The 17,563-nt window shown below is 38.1% G+C and overlaps 1 protein-coding gene and 1 long non-coding RNA gene across 2 annotated transcripts in view; one reads left to right on the forward strand and one right to left on the reverse strand.

Moving 5' to 3' along the window:
• The window catches only part of GPC6 (glypican 6), a 1,104,197-nt gene that overhangs the window by 566,376 nt on the left and 520,258 nt on the right, over positions 1 to 17,563 (forward strand). The gene's annotated exons all lie outside the window — the stretch shown is intronic.
• Positions 10,335 to 16,362, reverse strand: LOC113601084 (uncharacterized). Its single transcript, XR_003422229.2, has 3 exons — positions 15,816 to 16,362; positions 11,870 to 11,910; positions 10,335 to 10,590 (listed from the first exon to the last, which is right to left on the reverse strand). It is a non-coding gene; the product is annotated as an uncharacterized LOC113601084 (long non-coding RNA).

The raw sequence follows: 17,563 nt of genomic DNA on the forward strand, positions 1-17,563 counted from the left end.
AATAGGTATAATCTCTCTCTCGACTACAGTTCAAGTGGGGTGGTTATTTCATCTCAATGTGGACTCTTGTAAAATGAAGCCATTTTATGCTTGTTCATCATGTACTGTATGTCAAGTACTATTGGTAAGTTTATGAGATACCAAGGCCAAGCAAGTTAACGTATTTGAAAGTACTAATTGGGAAGACATACACACACACACACACACACACACACACACAATGTCAATGTATACTGAGAGAATTTCGCAGTAAGTGTTCTGAGAACAGAAAGGAGAGACATCTAGCTTAATCTTATGTGCCAGGAAACTTTCAGGGGCATAGAAGCCTGAACCACATTTTGAAGGATGCATGGGCGTTGGGCAGATGATGAGGGCATCTAGCATGGTGAAGGATGTTTTAGGCAGAAGCAACAGTGAACAGAAGAAGCACAGAGGTATAAAACCAAATGATGTGTGCAGGTAGCTGCAAGCATGTGGTGTTCTTGAGGTATAAAGTACAAAGCAATGAATAGCAAGAGGTTAAGCTGGAGGCCCAAACTGAACCCTTGAATAAAAACTATTTCACTAACAATTTGGCGCATGTCTATTTTACCTGAATAACTTAAAAAAACAGCAACAAACAAAAAACAAAAACAAAACTTTCTGTGGTTTGGAAGCATTCTAGTATTTTTGAGGGACAAGTGAATGCTGAGCACTTACTGTGTGTCAGGTATTGTTCTGTAAGAAACAGGAAATAACAATGAATAGCATTGTCCTTGAGGAAATCCAACACTATCCAGAAGTTCAAGTGTGGTGCAAATGATCAGGATAAAGGCAGAGATCTGTATAGAGCACTATGTGAATCAAGAGAAACACACATTCCTTTTTGTCTTGGGAAATTGGAAAAGACACTGTAGAGTAGATAATAGTCAGACTTAGACTTCAAGAATGAACAGGTATTACAACGGGAGAAAGGGATGTAAGGCTTTGTGGTCCGAGGCCCAGCAGGTTCAAAGACACAAATCGTGAAAGGTCATGGTGTTTTGGAGGGGATTCCAGGAGGTAAATTTGGACCATATTATTTGGGTCATAGTTTATGTTAAGGAATGTGAAGGACTTGGCATAGGCAAGGAATAACAATGATTTTTTTTTAAACTTTTGTGCAGACTGCTTTTATTTTTTTTTATTTTTTTTTTAACGTTTATTCATTTTTAGAGACAGAGAGAGACAGAGCATGAATGGGGGAAGGTCAGAGAGAGAGGAAGACACAGAATCTGAAACAGGCTCCAGGCTCTGAGCTGTCAGCACAGAGCCTGACGCGGGGCTCGAACTCACGGACCATGAGATCATGACCTGAGCCGAAGTCGGTCGCCCAACCGACTGAGCCACCCAGGCGCCCCAACAATGATTTTTTAAAAGACAAGTATGTGATCAGATATTCACTTTAAAAAGGCGGTCCATGGGGTTGATAATCTGGATTGGGGGACTGACAACCGGTGCGGTGATGGGAAACTATTGCAATTGCCCAGATTAATAGTGATGAGACCTGGGTCAGCAGGTGGAGTGGAGTGGAGAGCACATCCGGAGAGACAAACACGCCAGCACAGTATATAGATGATGTATCTTCTCAGGTTCCCTCCCGGCATCAAGCACAGTTCCTGTCACAAAATTTGTTCCCGTTTAGTAACAGCTGTCTGTTGGCTGACTGGTTTGAGAATCACCACCATATCATTGATTGTTGGCAAAGGATGGTAACATTTGGCTAGAGGAAGAAGGGAATAGGATCAGATGAAATATCAAAACATACCAATATTTAAAGAGGGATATAGAGAAAGAAGACAAATGGTGCGAGCCAGAAAAGCATATTGCCCTGAAAGTAAAGAGAACAGAACTTCAAGAAATAGGGTAATGAACGGTATTGAATGTTGCAGATAGTCAAGTGGGAGGCAGAGAGGAAATAGACTTTTGGATTTGGCTCTTAGGATGTTACCAATTAGCAAGCAGCAGTGCAACTACCCTGGTTTTGATTGGTGGAGAAGCTAATTCTTCTGCCACTACACATTCTAGAACTAGCGTGGTCCATGGACTGGTGCTCTTGAGTAGGCTATCACGGTTTTGCAACAAGGTAAGTACAACTGAAAGCACTTTAAAAATCTGAATAGCAATTTCACATTGTCCCAGCATCCAAGACACCATCAGTAGACTTTTCCTTGAATATTGGTGAACTCGTCTGGTGAGTCTCCTCGCTGTGACCTGCATCTTAGTTATGCTCCATCAGGTTAGGTATCAAAGCATAACATCCTGGGAAGAATCAAATAACCAGCCAAAGCCTGTCTAGGTCATGGGAGCCTCAGACAGTGAGTCTGAGATGTATTATTCTAGAACAATGCTGAGAATACAAAATAACCTATTCGGCTTGATTCTGTTGGTGTGTCTGGACTTTCTCCTCCCTGTACGCAGTTTCCCTTTACCCCTTTTTGTGGCCTTCTGTCCCAGCCTTTTCCCCTGGGGTGCATTCTCTGTGTTCACAACCATCAATGGGCTCCTGTAAGCCCATTTTGATTGACACATCTACTGTCTGCCTTTGCCCCACAAGTCCGAGAACTTCTCTGGGGCCATCGGAAACGTGTGCTACAAGCAGATGTCTTTGTTACTAATAGGGAACCTCCAGTGGTGAAATGTGCCAATTAAGGTACAGCACAAATAAAAAAGGCCCAAGGATAGAACTCTAGTGCTGCAACTCAAAGGATGCTTCTTCTAAAATGGCTTCGTAAAGGAAAACGGACCTGACACTTTATTCCAGTGAACAGCGCTGAGTCTGTTCTTGGATATGCATCTCCGAATGCTTTCATGCTTTTCTTGCTGGAAGGTTCTGTGCCACAAGATTTGAACAGCAGTCGTATTGTAATTACTTACACATGCAAAAGCACACCCGGAGTGTTGGCTGGACACTGCGGGCTGTGTGGCAGGATAGGCCGAGACTAAAAGTTCGGAGGATTTTTCTTTTATGGTCCCATCTTCATGGAGTCAGTGTAACAAGGACATTCTCTGAGGCAATATCAGTGCAGAGGTTTATGAGCCAAGATACACATGAAAAAGAATTTTAATAGAGCTTGACAGATATATTGCATTAATACTGCTGACATAGTGAAGCAAAACTTGTGTAAAGAGTATGACACATTGGTATTTTTTAAAATGAGGTATTAGGTCATACAGATAGCTGACTGTATAAAGAGGGGGGATACACTGTCTCCACCGTTACCCTCGTGATTACAGGCAAGGGTTATTCCCCTTCATGTGTACGCGTTTTACCTCTTCGTCTTGATGAGTGATATTCAGCGCAGACACAGTGGATCAATCCCAGATGCTTAGAAAATAAAAATCACCCCACACAATGTCCAAACTCTACGTTGTCTTATGTCTAAATCGGACGGCCAAGGGTGAAAATGGACAGTTCAGAGTGTCAGTAATGGGATAATGGTGACTTTGACATTCAGATGGAAGTACAACTGTAGCCTAAATCCATAGATATTCCAAGTTAACATGAGTTGACACTTAAGCGGCGGGCATAAACAGATTTTTAAAAATTCATTGTTGGCGTTGCAGGAATGTGCTGCATGTCAAAAATGCCGATGTCATATTTAATACTCAGTAGATAACAGGATTTTCATGGGAATTTTATCCTCTTTAGTTTGTAGTATCTTAAGTCAGGAAAGCAGAGTTTTCCATGTTCATTTTGTATAGGATTTGGCAATCAGAAAAAGTCATTCAACATTTTAAACGTTCATAAATATATTAATTATGAAAAACTGTTATGCTGTGTACCATTCTCACAGTAGTTATAAATATGAGTCTCTCCATAAAGAAATATGTTGGTTAATAAATAATGGGTGTTGGGCACCTGGGTAGCTCAGTCGGTTGGGCGTCCTACTTCGGTTCAGGTCATGATCTTACAGTTTGTGAGTTCGAGCCCTGCATCGTGGGCCCTGTGCTGACAGCTCAGAGCCTGGAGCCTGCTTCGGATTCTGTGTCTCCTTCTGTCTCTACGCTTCCCCTGCTCACGCTCTGTCTCTCTCCCAAAAATAAATAAACATAAAAAAGTAGAAATAAAACTGATCAATCAATAAATATAAATAAATAAATAAATAAATAAATAAATAAATAAATAAATAAATAAAGTGTGTTAAAACTTTTCCTCATTTGCTCTTGGTTTTCTAAAGACCCATTTCCTTACTAAAACTCTGTCTACATAAGGCAAAATGTATTTCACTGTTTTTCAACGGAAATGGACAGCAGTCAATAAGGAACACAGGATTTTATAGGGCTTTAAAAATAGCAGAGAACCAATCACTCTGCAGACGTGCTCATTCCTTTCTTCTTAGGGTTTTGTTGCTCACATTAGAGGCTGGGCCAAGGGGAAGTTAAGTGTGCTTGCAATAACACATTTTATCGAAAAGACAAACCTTATGATATCCTGCTGCATTTGTAGATAGAATATAACTATATAAAATATTTATGACACCATTTCCATAAAATATCAGGAATATCTATTGTGGAATGGAGAAAAAACTACTCTGACATTTTGGCTAAGACGGCAGAGAATCCAGATGGAAAGTCTTTTATATTTGTGCAGATTCTTTTTTTTTTTTTATTGTTAAAGTGATAGCTTTGTTCCAGCAATAGTCCGATATACCAATGGTTTAATACATTGTAAATCTTACAACTCCTGGCTATCCAAGCTGTCTCTCTTAGTCAGTTGGTAGTTGATCACTTGTGTTGTGGTTATAGAACCAAGTGCATTGGGGAAATTAAATAATCTGATGAATCACTCAAGCCAAAGAGACTTTTTCCCCCCTTCGAATTACCAAAAACATTTAAATACAATTTTGACCCTAGCTTAAATCACCTAGGTATTTCTTTTTTGTGATAGTTAGTAAAATAGTGTTATGCATTTTTGCATATTTTTTTCTGACTACAAAATCAATATGTGTGCTCATCCAGAAAGCAAAACAATGTGGAAAGTGCAGAAGGGTACAAAGAAGAAAATAAGATAATCCTAAATTCTCACTACCCAACCAGTGTCAAAGATGGGCTAAAAGATAATCCATCTCAAAAGTTTGTTTCTAGTCTTTCTGTAACTCTAATATATATTTTATATTACATATTGTTAAATCTTGTGGGATAATTCACATTGGATTCTACTTTTTTCTCTTTTACATGGGAAGTATTTCCCCACATCAATAGCATTTCTTTAAAAATTACCCTTATTTCTTAAAGAATTCTTTTGCAACCTAAAGAATTTGTTTGCTACCAATATATCTGGGAATCTGTCACAAACAGTCACCTCCTGGACATTCTCACTATGAAAAAGAAACAACTGTTTTAAGTAATTCATGTGTGTGTCCATGTATCATGTTTATCTGAATTCATCTTGTATCCTGAATGCCAGGATGTATGAGAATCCGGTTATTCCCTTAGCATGTATTTAACTGTTGAAATTTACTGGTTGGTTTGTATATACTCCACAGAGCTTAGGAGCAGTGTTTTTTGTTTGTTTTGTTTTGTTTTTTCAAAAAGAAAAAAAAAGATATAAACCTAGAGGTAGGAATGAGGCTAACTGGAAATGTATATTGGAAGTTCCTGGGCAATCTTTCCCGTTGGCCCAAAAGTCTGGATCTAAGCCAGATTGCAGACTGGTGGACCTTGGTCCTAACTGGCCCAGGGGCATGTTTTATTTGGCATCAATTCTTAAGATCTCAAATACTGTTTTGAAATGGGAAGGATTAACATAAAATGTGGATTTCTACAATTCCTGAAGATATGACCAGCCTGGCCCCGTGTTAAGGAAGGTTTAGACCGAGTTTGTGTTGGGTTGAACATTCATGGCTCAGTTCGATGCCCACCTAATCATTCCTCTAGTTCGCCTGATTCTGAGCTCAATATTGCTGGCCATCTATCAAAATGTTTCAAAATGTGTGGCTGGTTTTCTCATAATAGAGAAATGTTTCTCTATACCTGTGTGTTTACTAAAAATGAAAAAGTGTCAATCACTTTTTGGGTGGCTCAGTCAGTTAAGCATACAACTCTTGATTTCAGCTCAGGTCATGATCTCACGGCTGGTGAGATCCAGCCCCGCGTCGAGCTCCAGACTAACAGCAAGAATCCTGCTTGGGATTCTCTCTCTCTGTGTCTCCCCACCTCCCTCCTCTCTCTCTCTCTCTCTCTCTCTCTCTCTCTCTCTCTCTCTCTCTCTCTCTCAAAATGAATGAACTTTTTTTTTAAGTGAAAAAGTGAATGACAAATAGAGCCATGTTTCAAGAAAAAAAAATGGTAGGAAGCTTACCTTTTTTTGAAAGTATAGAATATTCTACTTTATATGCAAATTATTTCTATGTTTAAAATTAAAAAATAAACTTCACTTGTAATTATTGACTCTGTGGCGTTTGAATGTGCCAACCTTCCTTTAAGCCTACTGTTAGCCATCAGTATGAGACAGACAATAGTCTTTAATTAAATAAAAGCAAACTAATAACTAAAAAAACAAAAAACAAACAAACAACAACAACAAACTCTACTATTCTTAGTGTTAGATCAGGAAAGAATCTCCCCTTTTAACATCTTAAAGAATATCCTTGTAACATACAGCTAGAAGTTTACTCCTGCCAGAATGGACCACAGCAAGCACAGACCTGGAATTTTTCCCATCAAAGTTGTCACAAAATCATCACTATGCTGTCCAAAACGAATACATTGGGAGCCACATATGTTATTTAAAACGTTCTATAAGCACATTAAAATAAAAGGAAACAGGTGAAACTAATTTTAATGGTAAATTTTTAACCTATTATATCCAGAACCTTGTCATTTAAATATGTAATCAATACAGAAATTATTGATGAGATATTTTATTTTTCTTGTAACAAGGCCTCAAATTTCAGGGTGTATTTTGCATTTTGGGACTAGCCATATTTCCTATGCTCAAGAGCCATATGTGGCTAGTGACTAATGTGTCAGACAACGCAAATATATAGTTTTAATGCGTTATCTTCCTATCAAGGGCAAAGAATTTTAGGGACTCACCAGGAAGTCTAAAACTCTTGGGGTTGATTGTTGACATGGTTCACCAGTTGTGAGGAAAATAGAGAAATATTTTGTGTTTGCATAATGCATTTTGGGCCCTGACTGGAATTCTGACAGAAGTAACAGATACTTTATTGAGAGATTTGCTCTCGCCAGCCCTCAGAGATTTTGTGGGTGGTATTACCAGTGCCCATAAAAAAAAGTATAATGAGCACCAGAAAGATTGTAAATCATCAGAGAGAGATTAATCTGTGCTTTTCCACCTCCCCTGGGGAGGCAGATGAGAAGAATTCATGGAGGAGTTGGCTGTTATCTATGGGCGTCAGCCTCAGTCGTAAACAAAATAAATAAACATCCAAATATTATCAAAGGGGGCTCTCTGTAACTTTTGGCTCTTACAAAGGGGTCCTTAATGTTCATAAAGGTGGTCCGTCACCATTAAATGACTCAACACCACATAACTAATTTGTGTTCAGACAGATTTGAGAGTATTTCCGCAAGATTTTGGTAAAGATGGTACTTTTCAAGTAAAAGTCCCTTAAGTATTAGCTCTCTTAGATTTCCCATAAAACATTTGAGCAGACAGTGTTTAAAAGAATCTGGAAAATTGCAATTTTAGTGAATTACTATTTGGATGCATAAGGTGATGTACTAGAGGTTGACAGAGCTGACATTCTTCGTCCCCAAATGCCTGTCACTGTCAGGGAAGAGCTTACCGTAAGAGGGATCCTGTTCAATAACTGCTTATGGAATTGATACTTTTCATCACCACTCTGAAAACTTGGATTTGTTATTGAGTTTCCCTTCATGAGATAGGTCGGATCACCAGCCACCTTGTTCTGGATCTTTGCCGCTTTCCCCCAGGCTCATAATACCATCATGCTAGAGAGCTGACTTTGGGCTTATTTTATAATTCCATTCATTGAATTAATTTAGAATATGTAAACTGATTTATTGTGAGATTTAAAATCACTTCCCTCAGGAGAGCAGAGAATATTAGGTTAGCAGTTTTTCTAAGCACAACTTTGACTCAGTTTCAAGGGGCAGGCAATTTAATGTGAGCATCCCATAATTTTAGCTGTACAGTGTCATTTTTCTCTCTACTTTTCACTGCTGAGTCAAAAATCTATTTGAGAGGTTACAGATATGTCAGAGTATTTCCAGTGGAGAGAAACTTTGTAGGTAACTTCTATCTATCTGCAGCCCCAAATTCTTACTCTGTCTTCATTCCAACATCTACAGTTGCATTTCCTTTTCCAAACTCAGCAACTCTACAAACCAATTTATTAAGAAGAAAGCTTAATAATTTGGAGCAGCACAATCACTTTGTGGCCCATTATAGGTCATTTTCTTTCTATGGTGCTTTCCATGTATATCTCTCCCATCCCATTTGCTCAGTTTCAGTCATTTGAAGTGCAGGCTGCTGTCCACTCCATGCAGCTTTCCCAGCCTTTAGGCTCTGTTGCTTATTTTGGGCATCCTAAGAACATACCGTCACCACATGCTATTTTCAGTAAGTCACCGTCATGTTCGTAAATCCCAGCAGTATGTTGCTTGTCAATAATCGGGAATGTTTAACTAAGCGCTTAGCTGTCTGCTGGGAACAGACTTGAATGCCAGATCCCTATCTACAAGAGATTGACAGGTCTGGGTCGGCAGCCTAGGATTCAAGTCTTCAGTTGCACATTCACCTTGCAACCCTGTATCGCCCAAGTCCCAATCCAATGCCCAGTTTAATCCAGCAAATATATTCCTGCTTTGTCCCACATGAAAGCTAATGGGACAATTTCTCCACCACGTTTCTTACCCATCATATGGCTTCCTCTTCCCATCAAATCATCTCTTACTTCTTTCAACACTTGCTAAAATCTGCCCATTGCCACTTCTGGTGTCTTCAGGAATCTCTTCTCACCTAATCAGGTGCGTGTGTGCGTGTGTGTGTGTGTGTGTGTGTGTGTGTGTGTGTGTGTGTTTGGTTTTGTTTGTTTTGCTTTTGTTGTTTCCATTCAGCCTCTTCACTAGGCTTTTACCATGTTCATGTGGAGTTCTACATATATTCCTTTAAAGTTTTCACAACATTTTCCTGTGCGATGGACCTCCTCCACCTGGAGGTTGTAGCTTAGTACCCAAAGGAGCAACCCTTCTGTCTTCAGTATTTGTCACTGCAAGTACTGCTGCAATTTGGATGTGACAGACATTGAAAAAATATTATTGCTGCTGTTACATTACTTCTGTCCTTTCTTTCATTCCTGTCATGGTTGGAATAACAGGGAGGGATATTATGCATCTCTGTACCCTCTCCCACATTATTGTAAATAGTACCCTGAATTTCTGATGGTTTTAGATACACGTCCTTCCAGAATTCCACTCCCCCCACACTGACAAAAAAATTGAATACTTAGTGCATATGGTTACCCAACAGATCCATAGCTCCTTTTGTTGGGATGTTCATGTGGAAAGACACTGTAGACCACTGAAAGATTAATGACTCAGTATAGGCTGAGAAGCCATGCATTCCCTTAGTTATCACCTAGGTGATGTAGTAGCTTGAGATCTGTCAAAGAGTAATGATCTTCATTTGTATTCCAGATTTCCAAACTATTTATATCTATATCACCTATCTATATGTAGATATAGATGTCTACACTGTTCCCATAGTTAGTGGAGCAACCATTATTTCACACATATGTTCCCTTCATGTCTTACTGTTCTTGTGTCCAGACGCTTATTGACTCTACGATCACAACTTAGTTCAGTGAGGTATTAGCAGAAAAAGGTGTGATTATCTAGTCTTCAAACATCGACACTGTAGATTTTCTTGATCTTGTATTTCTTCTAAATAGAAGAGAAAGGTGTGCCAGAATACTGAAATCTTGGGAATATTTTTACTGTGAGTTATAGTAGTTATTAAAGAGAAGTGAAAGAAATAAAGAGAAGAAGCAAGTGATCTCTTTTGTAAAATGCTCACATTGCTCATTTACAATTAAGCTGTTCCAATTTCTGTAATTAAAATAATTTCCTCTGAGAGGTCTTAATAGTTCATGCCCATGAGTAAAAAAAAAAAAAAAAATGATGTTGTCATGAATGAACGATTGAAAGATCTTACTCACTTGCTTGAGTTCCTGTGAGAAATCTTTGAAAACAAACCAGGCATGAAAAAGGCAATCAGTAGGGTTGGCCAGGGGTCATTTTAGAAGCCCATGGCATGTACCAGCTTATGCATGTATTCATCCCTTCATTCAGCAAACATTTATTGGGCACTAACTCTTTGGCAGGTGCAATGGGTACAATAATGAACAAGATGTAGCCCTGCCTTTAAAGAACTTTTATTCCAAAGTGGGTACAAGACCACTGAATAGTAGAGAGTGCTAAATACTAAGACAGAGATATACATGGGTCACAAGAATGCAGGTGCCCGTCAAGACAAGCTCAGCCCATGAGGACTCTTCCGTCTTATTGCAGTTCATTTTGCCAGTCTCGGGTTTCATATCAACAGGAATGTCAATTGTAATGCAGATACGAAAATTCACTCTTTAGGTATTGAGAAAATAAAACCACGTAATTAGTAAGCATTTATTGATTAGTCACAAAGTACATGTGACTATCATTACGAATATTTTATTGTGAGCTATATATGTATATAATATGAAAACATGCCATACCTTAAACATAATATAAATATAACATAGAAGAAAAGTAAAGAGAGAAAGAGCTTGATGTAATCCAGAGCTCATGGGACCAAGGATAAGAGATAGCTGGGATTGAATTCTTATTTGGATCCTAATTAATTGTCCGAATGACTTCATTTCTTCCCTCCTTGGTGAAGTGAGAGCGTTGGACTAAATGAAATGCTTTATTGGGATGCAATTTTCAATATAGCAATTATTTCAGTCATGGACATATGACCTAGGAACTAAGGTATACACTCAAGAGTGCACATCTGGAATTTAGCTCTGTGTGGGAAAGGGCTAGTGATTAATTTCAAGGTGTAGGCCATACTGTCTTGTATAGCAAGCCCCTATTTTTGAGTGTGGCTTTGGAATCTATCCAGCTACTATTTCTGGTTGTCACTCTTTTAATTGATCTCATTTCTAATTTTAGGGTGACACAGTTTACTTTTATAATGCCAGGTCATTGCTGTTTTCCTGAATCACTTTGAATTCCAAAGATATTTTTGAGCGGCAGGATACCTGTTAATGGGCCTCCTAGAATTCAGCCTGGCCACTGGGGAGATTCAAGCACTATATCTACCGTACTGAATTTTCTTCAGTGATTCATAATTTTAATTTTGACACTTAAGATGTATTTGATGTTAATGCAGGTTATTGCCAGAGATAATGGATGCCCTGCTACAGAGATGGCTTTTGCAATGTTTTCTACTGAATCCCACATTTGATTGGCGTGTGTGTCCTAGAAAAATTGGCATAGCACCTTGTTAGCGGGCACAGTGCCATCTAACAGTTGGGGAGAGAGTTAGGCTGAAAAGTGATCATAAATGAAGTCAGCTGGGAGTGTTCAGGAATGTGTTTCAGGCTCCGTGGAGTAGAGGGAAGCAAATGATCTCATGAAAATCTTTTTCTTCTTTTACGGGAGTTTCCACCAACTGTAACTTTTGAGAGGATTGGAAGACTCTTTTGCGAACTTGGAAGAATGGGTGTTTGAAATTTAATTGTATAACAAAGTTACAAAACAACGTGATGTTTATATTGGCAGTTTGTTAGATCAGTATTCCCGCGGGTAGAGTGTATCAGATCACTCTGTCAATGGCTGTGGTGTATAGAGTAGAATGAGTAAGGGAGCCACTTGTTACCTGGTCCAATTTTCTGAGTTATTGACCCTCTGTTATCTCATCTGCAGAGTGGGGATGATGCAAAGTGGGGATGAAGAATGGTTACAAGAGAGAAATATGAAAAAGGAGCTTGGTAAACAAAAGCAGATTCTTATCATTAAAAAGGTTAGGTGATATTAACATCTTATGTAAAAACAAAAGCAAAATATAATCCAAACTGGTCAACCATAAAACCTACCGGAGCAACGTTAGTTTAAACACTCTCAATTTCTGTTATGAATAGGATGATCCTAATTATGGGATACCATATCTGCTTTGAGGAATGCTTTCCTTATCTATACTCTGGCCTCATGATGCACTGCAGTGTAGACGTTCAACAAAGAAAAATGCAGGGAGGTCATCTGGGGTTTTGTTCTTTTCTAATGGTTTTAAGTATATACTCCATCCTCTTTGGAAATGCCTTCCTGCTAGGCTGTGTGTGAGGTACATCTTGGGCTGAATCTCACTGCAGTTTTAGTGAAACCCATGTACTATCCTGCTAATTGGTCTGTAAATAAAGTTTAGTAGACCTCACACTCCTATTCTTTTTCTTTACACACCCTCCAAAGAATCTTTAAGATTTTGTTCTACATAATCAATTAAAGCCAAAATAAGTATTCCATATAATTTCATGATTCTCCTGGGAAATTCCAGGGCTCAGTGAGTTATGTTCCAATATTTCCAACATAAATATCACTAGTTCTTCCTACCCAGAGTCCTGCAGGATCAAGTTAAACGTGAAAACTTATTTATTCATCAGTCTCCTTACCTGTCCAATTAATAATTGAAAACCACTGGCAAGAGAAGATTTCTTTTTCACACACTCTCAACTCTTGCACACATGGTTTTATTATTGATTGTACATGAGAACAGGCTGTGTTTCCATTACCTACACTTTTATTGTTCCCTGAGTGTTGACTTCAAAATTGTATTTCTTCTCTGTTGGGTCTTACAAATGACTATGATCCCATTTCTAACCTAAATGGATATTTCAGTCTCTTGCTCGTTGGCTAGTATCATGCAACAGAAGAGAAGTGCTTTTGTGCTTATTCTCAGAGTTTAGTTTGGTACAAAATCTTAGATTCCTAATGTTGATATTTCATCATTTTTTTAAAAGCTGTGCAGATAAAATAAATAGAAAATTCAAGGGGTTCAAGTACTAACTTAAATAGAGTTGAAAAGATAATTGCAAGTATTTTTTGGAGAAACACAGAAGAAGCACTATAAACAATGTTCTGTTTATATTATCTGTTGCCTCTTCTGACTTTGTGAATAATAGTGAAAATATGTGTTATCGATAGCCTGAAACATAGACCACGAATAAACTATTTAAATGATACGAATCCTTTTAAAACCACAGTCAGTCTTCTGGAGTATAATTCTGTAGGTTTTATGACTTGTATTTGTTTCCCTGTGCTCTTGTGTTGCTAAATTGTGTTGGGGTAAAAGGTCTTAGCACCACTATGGTAAAGGAAACATTACATTTATAAATAATGTAAAACAATCAGTTCATTTTCATTTTACTATTCTCCACTACAAATGTTATTACTTTTCAAAAACTCTGAGAGGTTAACGTTTATACCTGATTCACTGAACAAAGCTGCAAAATTTTAGTCCTTAAATTCTTTATAAGCAGAATGAATTGTTCAAATAGGTGTTGCTATAAAATGGTTTAAGTACTATATTTTCACTTCTAAAAGATTCATTTGAGATGCAATCAAAGGTAAGAATTAAAAATTTTACTATATTTGACACATGTACTCAATTTGTTTCCTTTCCCTTGATAGTCAATTCCATTAGATTTATATTGTGGCAATAATTTTATCTCTGTGAAAGAACATAGCTTATCAAACTCAGATTCCATTCATGAGTCTGAAACATGCTAATGTGATGTGATTACATTATATCTTAGGATACATGCTAATGTGTTTTCTGAGTTTCCTTACTGGCTCTCCAGAAAGGAAGACAAACCCATTTTTAAAGTAATTTTAGTTTTTCTAAATTCAAGTTATCATTGCCTGTAGGACATGGCAATATTTAAGTATTATATGTGAACATTATTGAAATTCACAAAATTACTGAAGTTAATGGGAAAAAAATAACATGTTCACGGGGACAAGGTAAACCAGCTGTAACTATTTTGGGAAGTCAGAATTGGCTTAGCCTTTTCCATAACTCATGGTAGGATTATCATTATCATATGGGACTAATGACACATCATGTTGTGAATCTGATTACAACCAGAACACAAGGAAAATAAAGAAGAAATCACTCTTGAACACCTTACATGAAGAGATTGGGATGTCTTTTCCAAATTAGCATAATTTGATTACTCCACCAGTCTATTAAACATAATTCATTGAAACCCACAGAGACCTAACATATTTTCCTGATGACATACAGGTTCCTTTCAGTTCTTTCTGGTAAAAACTGAGTGAGCAGTTTTAGGAAGAACAATAATATCTTTTCCTCCATCCTATTTCTCATTTGGGAATTTCTGAATCTCTGTTTATGGTTTTGGGGTACCTCTGTTTCTCTCACAGTACTAGTGTTTGATTCACATATAACATTAAACCTCATTATTTAAGCCTTTCTTTTTCTTTTTTTTTTTTAATTTTTTTTTCAACGTTTATTTTATTTTTGGGACAGAGAGAGACAGAGCATGAACGGGGGAGGGGCAGAGAGAGAGGGAGACACAGAATCGGAAACAGACTCCAGGCTCTGAGCCATCAGCCCAGAGCCTGACGCGGGGCTCGAACTCCCGGACCGCGAGATCGTGACCTGGCTGAAGTCGGACGCTTAACCGACTGCGCCACCCAGGCGCCCCTCTTTTTCTTTTTTTTAAATATGCTTCTGGTTTTTCAAATTCCAACTCACTCTTGTCCCCTTCTAGGATGTATTTACATATTTTCATTTGAATTACAATGTTAAAGTTTCAATGGGAATCCACGGAAGGCACAAGTGAGTATGTTCTTGGCATTACCTTTTTAAAAATGGTTTTAATATGTAGATTTTCAATACTAAGAAAAGAGAAGTTTTACCTACTTACGACATTTTTCAATTTGTAAGAAGCATCAACATCCTAAAAATATAGCATCTATAGGCATCTAAAATGTATTTTAATTACAGACTACACAGCATTTATATCCGTTAATTATCATGGGCCTATTAATACATTCTGCTTGATGGGGCTCCTGGGTGGCTGGGTCAGTTAAGCATCCGATTCTTGATTTCGGCTCAGGCCATGACCTCACGGTTCGTGAGTTCGAGCACCACATTAGGCTCTGCCCTGACAGTGCAGAGCATCCTTGGGATTCTCTCTCTCCCTCTTTCTCTACCCCTCTCCTGCTTGCGCTCTCTCTCCACCCCCCTCTCTCAGTGTAAATAAACATTTTTTAAATTCAATATGTTCTGCTTGACAGCACATTCTTTGTCTCATTTTTGTTATTTATATAAACTTATAAAATTAAACCGTCTTGTATTAGAACGGTCTTTAAAAATCTAGTTTATTTACTTTCCTACTATATGAATCTAAATCAGATTAATTTCTCAGATGACTATAAACTGGTGAGAGGGTATCAGCAAAATTCTCTGACTCCCAACCTGTGCTGAGAATAAAGCAGCATGTTCAAAAATGTTTTTAACCCCTCCGGACTATTAACATCCAACCCATGTTAACTGAACACTTAATTTGTCTCTGGTGCTGTGATAGGCAGAGTGGATCAAAAGATTCAGGAGGCATGAACCCCGCTTACAAAAGTTGCATAATAAGAGACATAGAAATGTGAACAAATGAGTATAAACTATAGGGAAATGAGTAGAACATGAGTAACAGAGATATTTGCACAGTTTACACCAAGGAGTAAGTGATAAGCCCTGCATCAGTGGTGAAGGGCAGAGTTGGTGAGCATGCCTGGAAAGAACCTACCTGTATGCTGCTGCCGAGATGAATTTTGCAAAGGTAAAGACAGGTTTTCCATGTCGACAATGTGTAGAAGGTCCCATGCCAATGGGGCCGTGAAGGACAAAGGTGTGAAATGGTGCAACACGCTTGAGGTGACTGTTGCATAAATTGCCAGGAACCAACAGACTGGAGAAGAAAGCCACATCCGGATGTGATGCTTGACAGTGCTCAGAGGTTGTCTTAATATGTCTTCAGCTGACCTCCAGCCCTGGTTCCTAACTAAAACTAAAAGTTCTAGTTAGGCAAGGCAAGTTTTATGTGGATTTAACAGAAGTAGGAGTTGAAGAAAAGTAACAGTAACTGCCTTTTCTCGTGGCCACTTCTTGCTACCTCTTCCTCGTTGTAAGTTCTTGTTCCACATTTCCTGTGTTAAAATGGTGGGACAGTAAACAACTTGCGGTCATGTATCATATATTTAGTACCAACTGTATGCAGTGTACCTTACTTGTCACTAATATCACTCTGAAGGCTTTTTTCACATTGGTTGCTTTGAGAGGGGCCGTAAAATTTATCTTTACTGGAAAGAGGAAAATAGATCACAATAAATTGCGAACGCACCAGGGAGTTTACTCATAAGCAGCAGGAGAGAATCAAAGCCAGCTTTCAAGTAGAAAGAAAGCTACAGACTGAAAGAAGCTCTCTGTGGGAGATGACAAACCATAAAAATATCAGAGACGTTGCGAAAGATTTGGAAGTAGTCAGCTATGTCAACCCATTGTGAATTCTGTAGATGGTTGAAGGTTTGTACCGATGCTATCCAGAATAATTTGATCAGGTCTTAGCTACTTTACAGGGTAATAAAATGATGGTTTTGCCAGCCTGTGCAAGCGATATCATAACATTACTTTTATCCTTGGGAATTAGAAATTCTCTCTATCTCTGAATAAAAAGAACAAACTGAAAGATCCAGGCCATTTGCAGGGTCCTCGGAAGATGTGCAAAGCCAAGTAGGAAAAGCAAATGTACAAATGGAAATCCTTTTAAAATAGTGGAGGTCATCATAAATTGCTATAAGACTGTTAACTGTTTCTTGGTTTCTGAAGATTCAATTATGTTAAAGGATAGAGACGATCTTATTGAGTACATTTATTTATTTATTTATTTATTTATTTATTTATTTATTTTAGAGAGAGAGCATGTGAGCAGGGGAAGGACAGAGAGAGGGGAAAGAGAGAATCCACGCTGGGCATGGAACCCAACACGGGGCTTGATCTCAGACCCATGGTCGGAGACCTGATTCAATTCCTGACCTGAATTGAAATCAAGAGTTGGTTGCTTAACCAACTGAGCCACCCAGGTGCCCCTCTTGTTGAGTATTTTAATAAACTGCTGTTAACTAAACACCATCTGTGTTTTTACTATTCTCTGAGAGCTAGAAGAAATGAAGAGGGAAAATTGGCCCTTGAGTTACTTATCATAATTTATCCAAGGAGATGAAACGTGCATATACATAGCCAAAATAAAGGCTAATAAAGAAATACAAGTGCCCAACTGTGTAGCATGGTGTATAAGTGTTATATAGAGTCAAAAAGAATAGTGATCCTGTGGGCTATAGATAAGGAGAAAAAGAAGAAATAAAGGGTGTGTGTGTGTGTGTGTGTGTGTGTGTGTGTGTGTGTGTATAAATAAATATATGTATATATGTATATATTATATTTTTATTTTATATTACATGTGTAATTATATTTTATACCTTATATATTTTATATATA

This window comes from Acinonyx jubatus, chromosome A1 (assembly GCF_027475565.1).
Source record: "Acinonyx jubatus isolate Ajub_Pintada_27869175 chromosome A1, VMU_Ajub_asm_v1.0, whole genome shotgun sequence".
NCBI classification, from domain to species: domain Eukaryota; kingdom Metazoa; phylum Chordata; class Mammalia; order Carnivora; family Felidae; genus Acinonyx; species Acinonyx jubatus.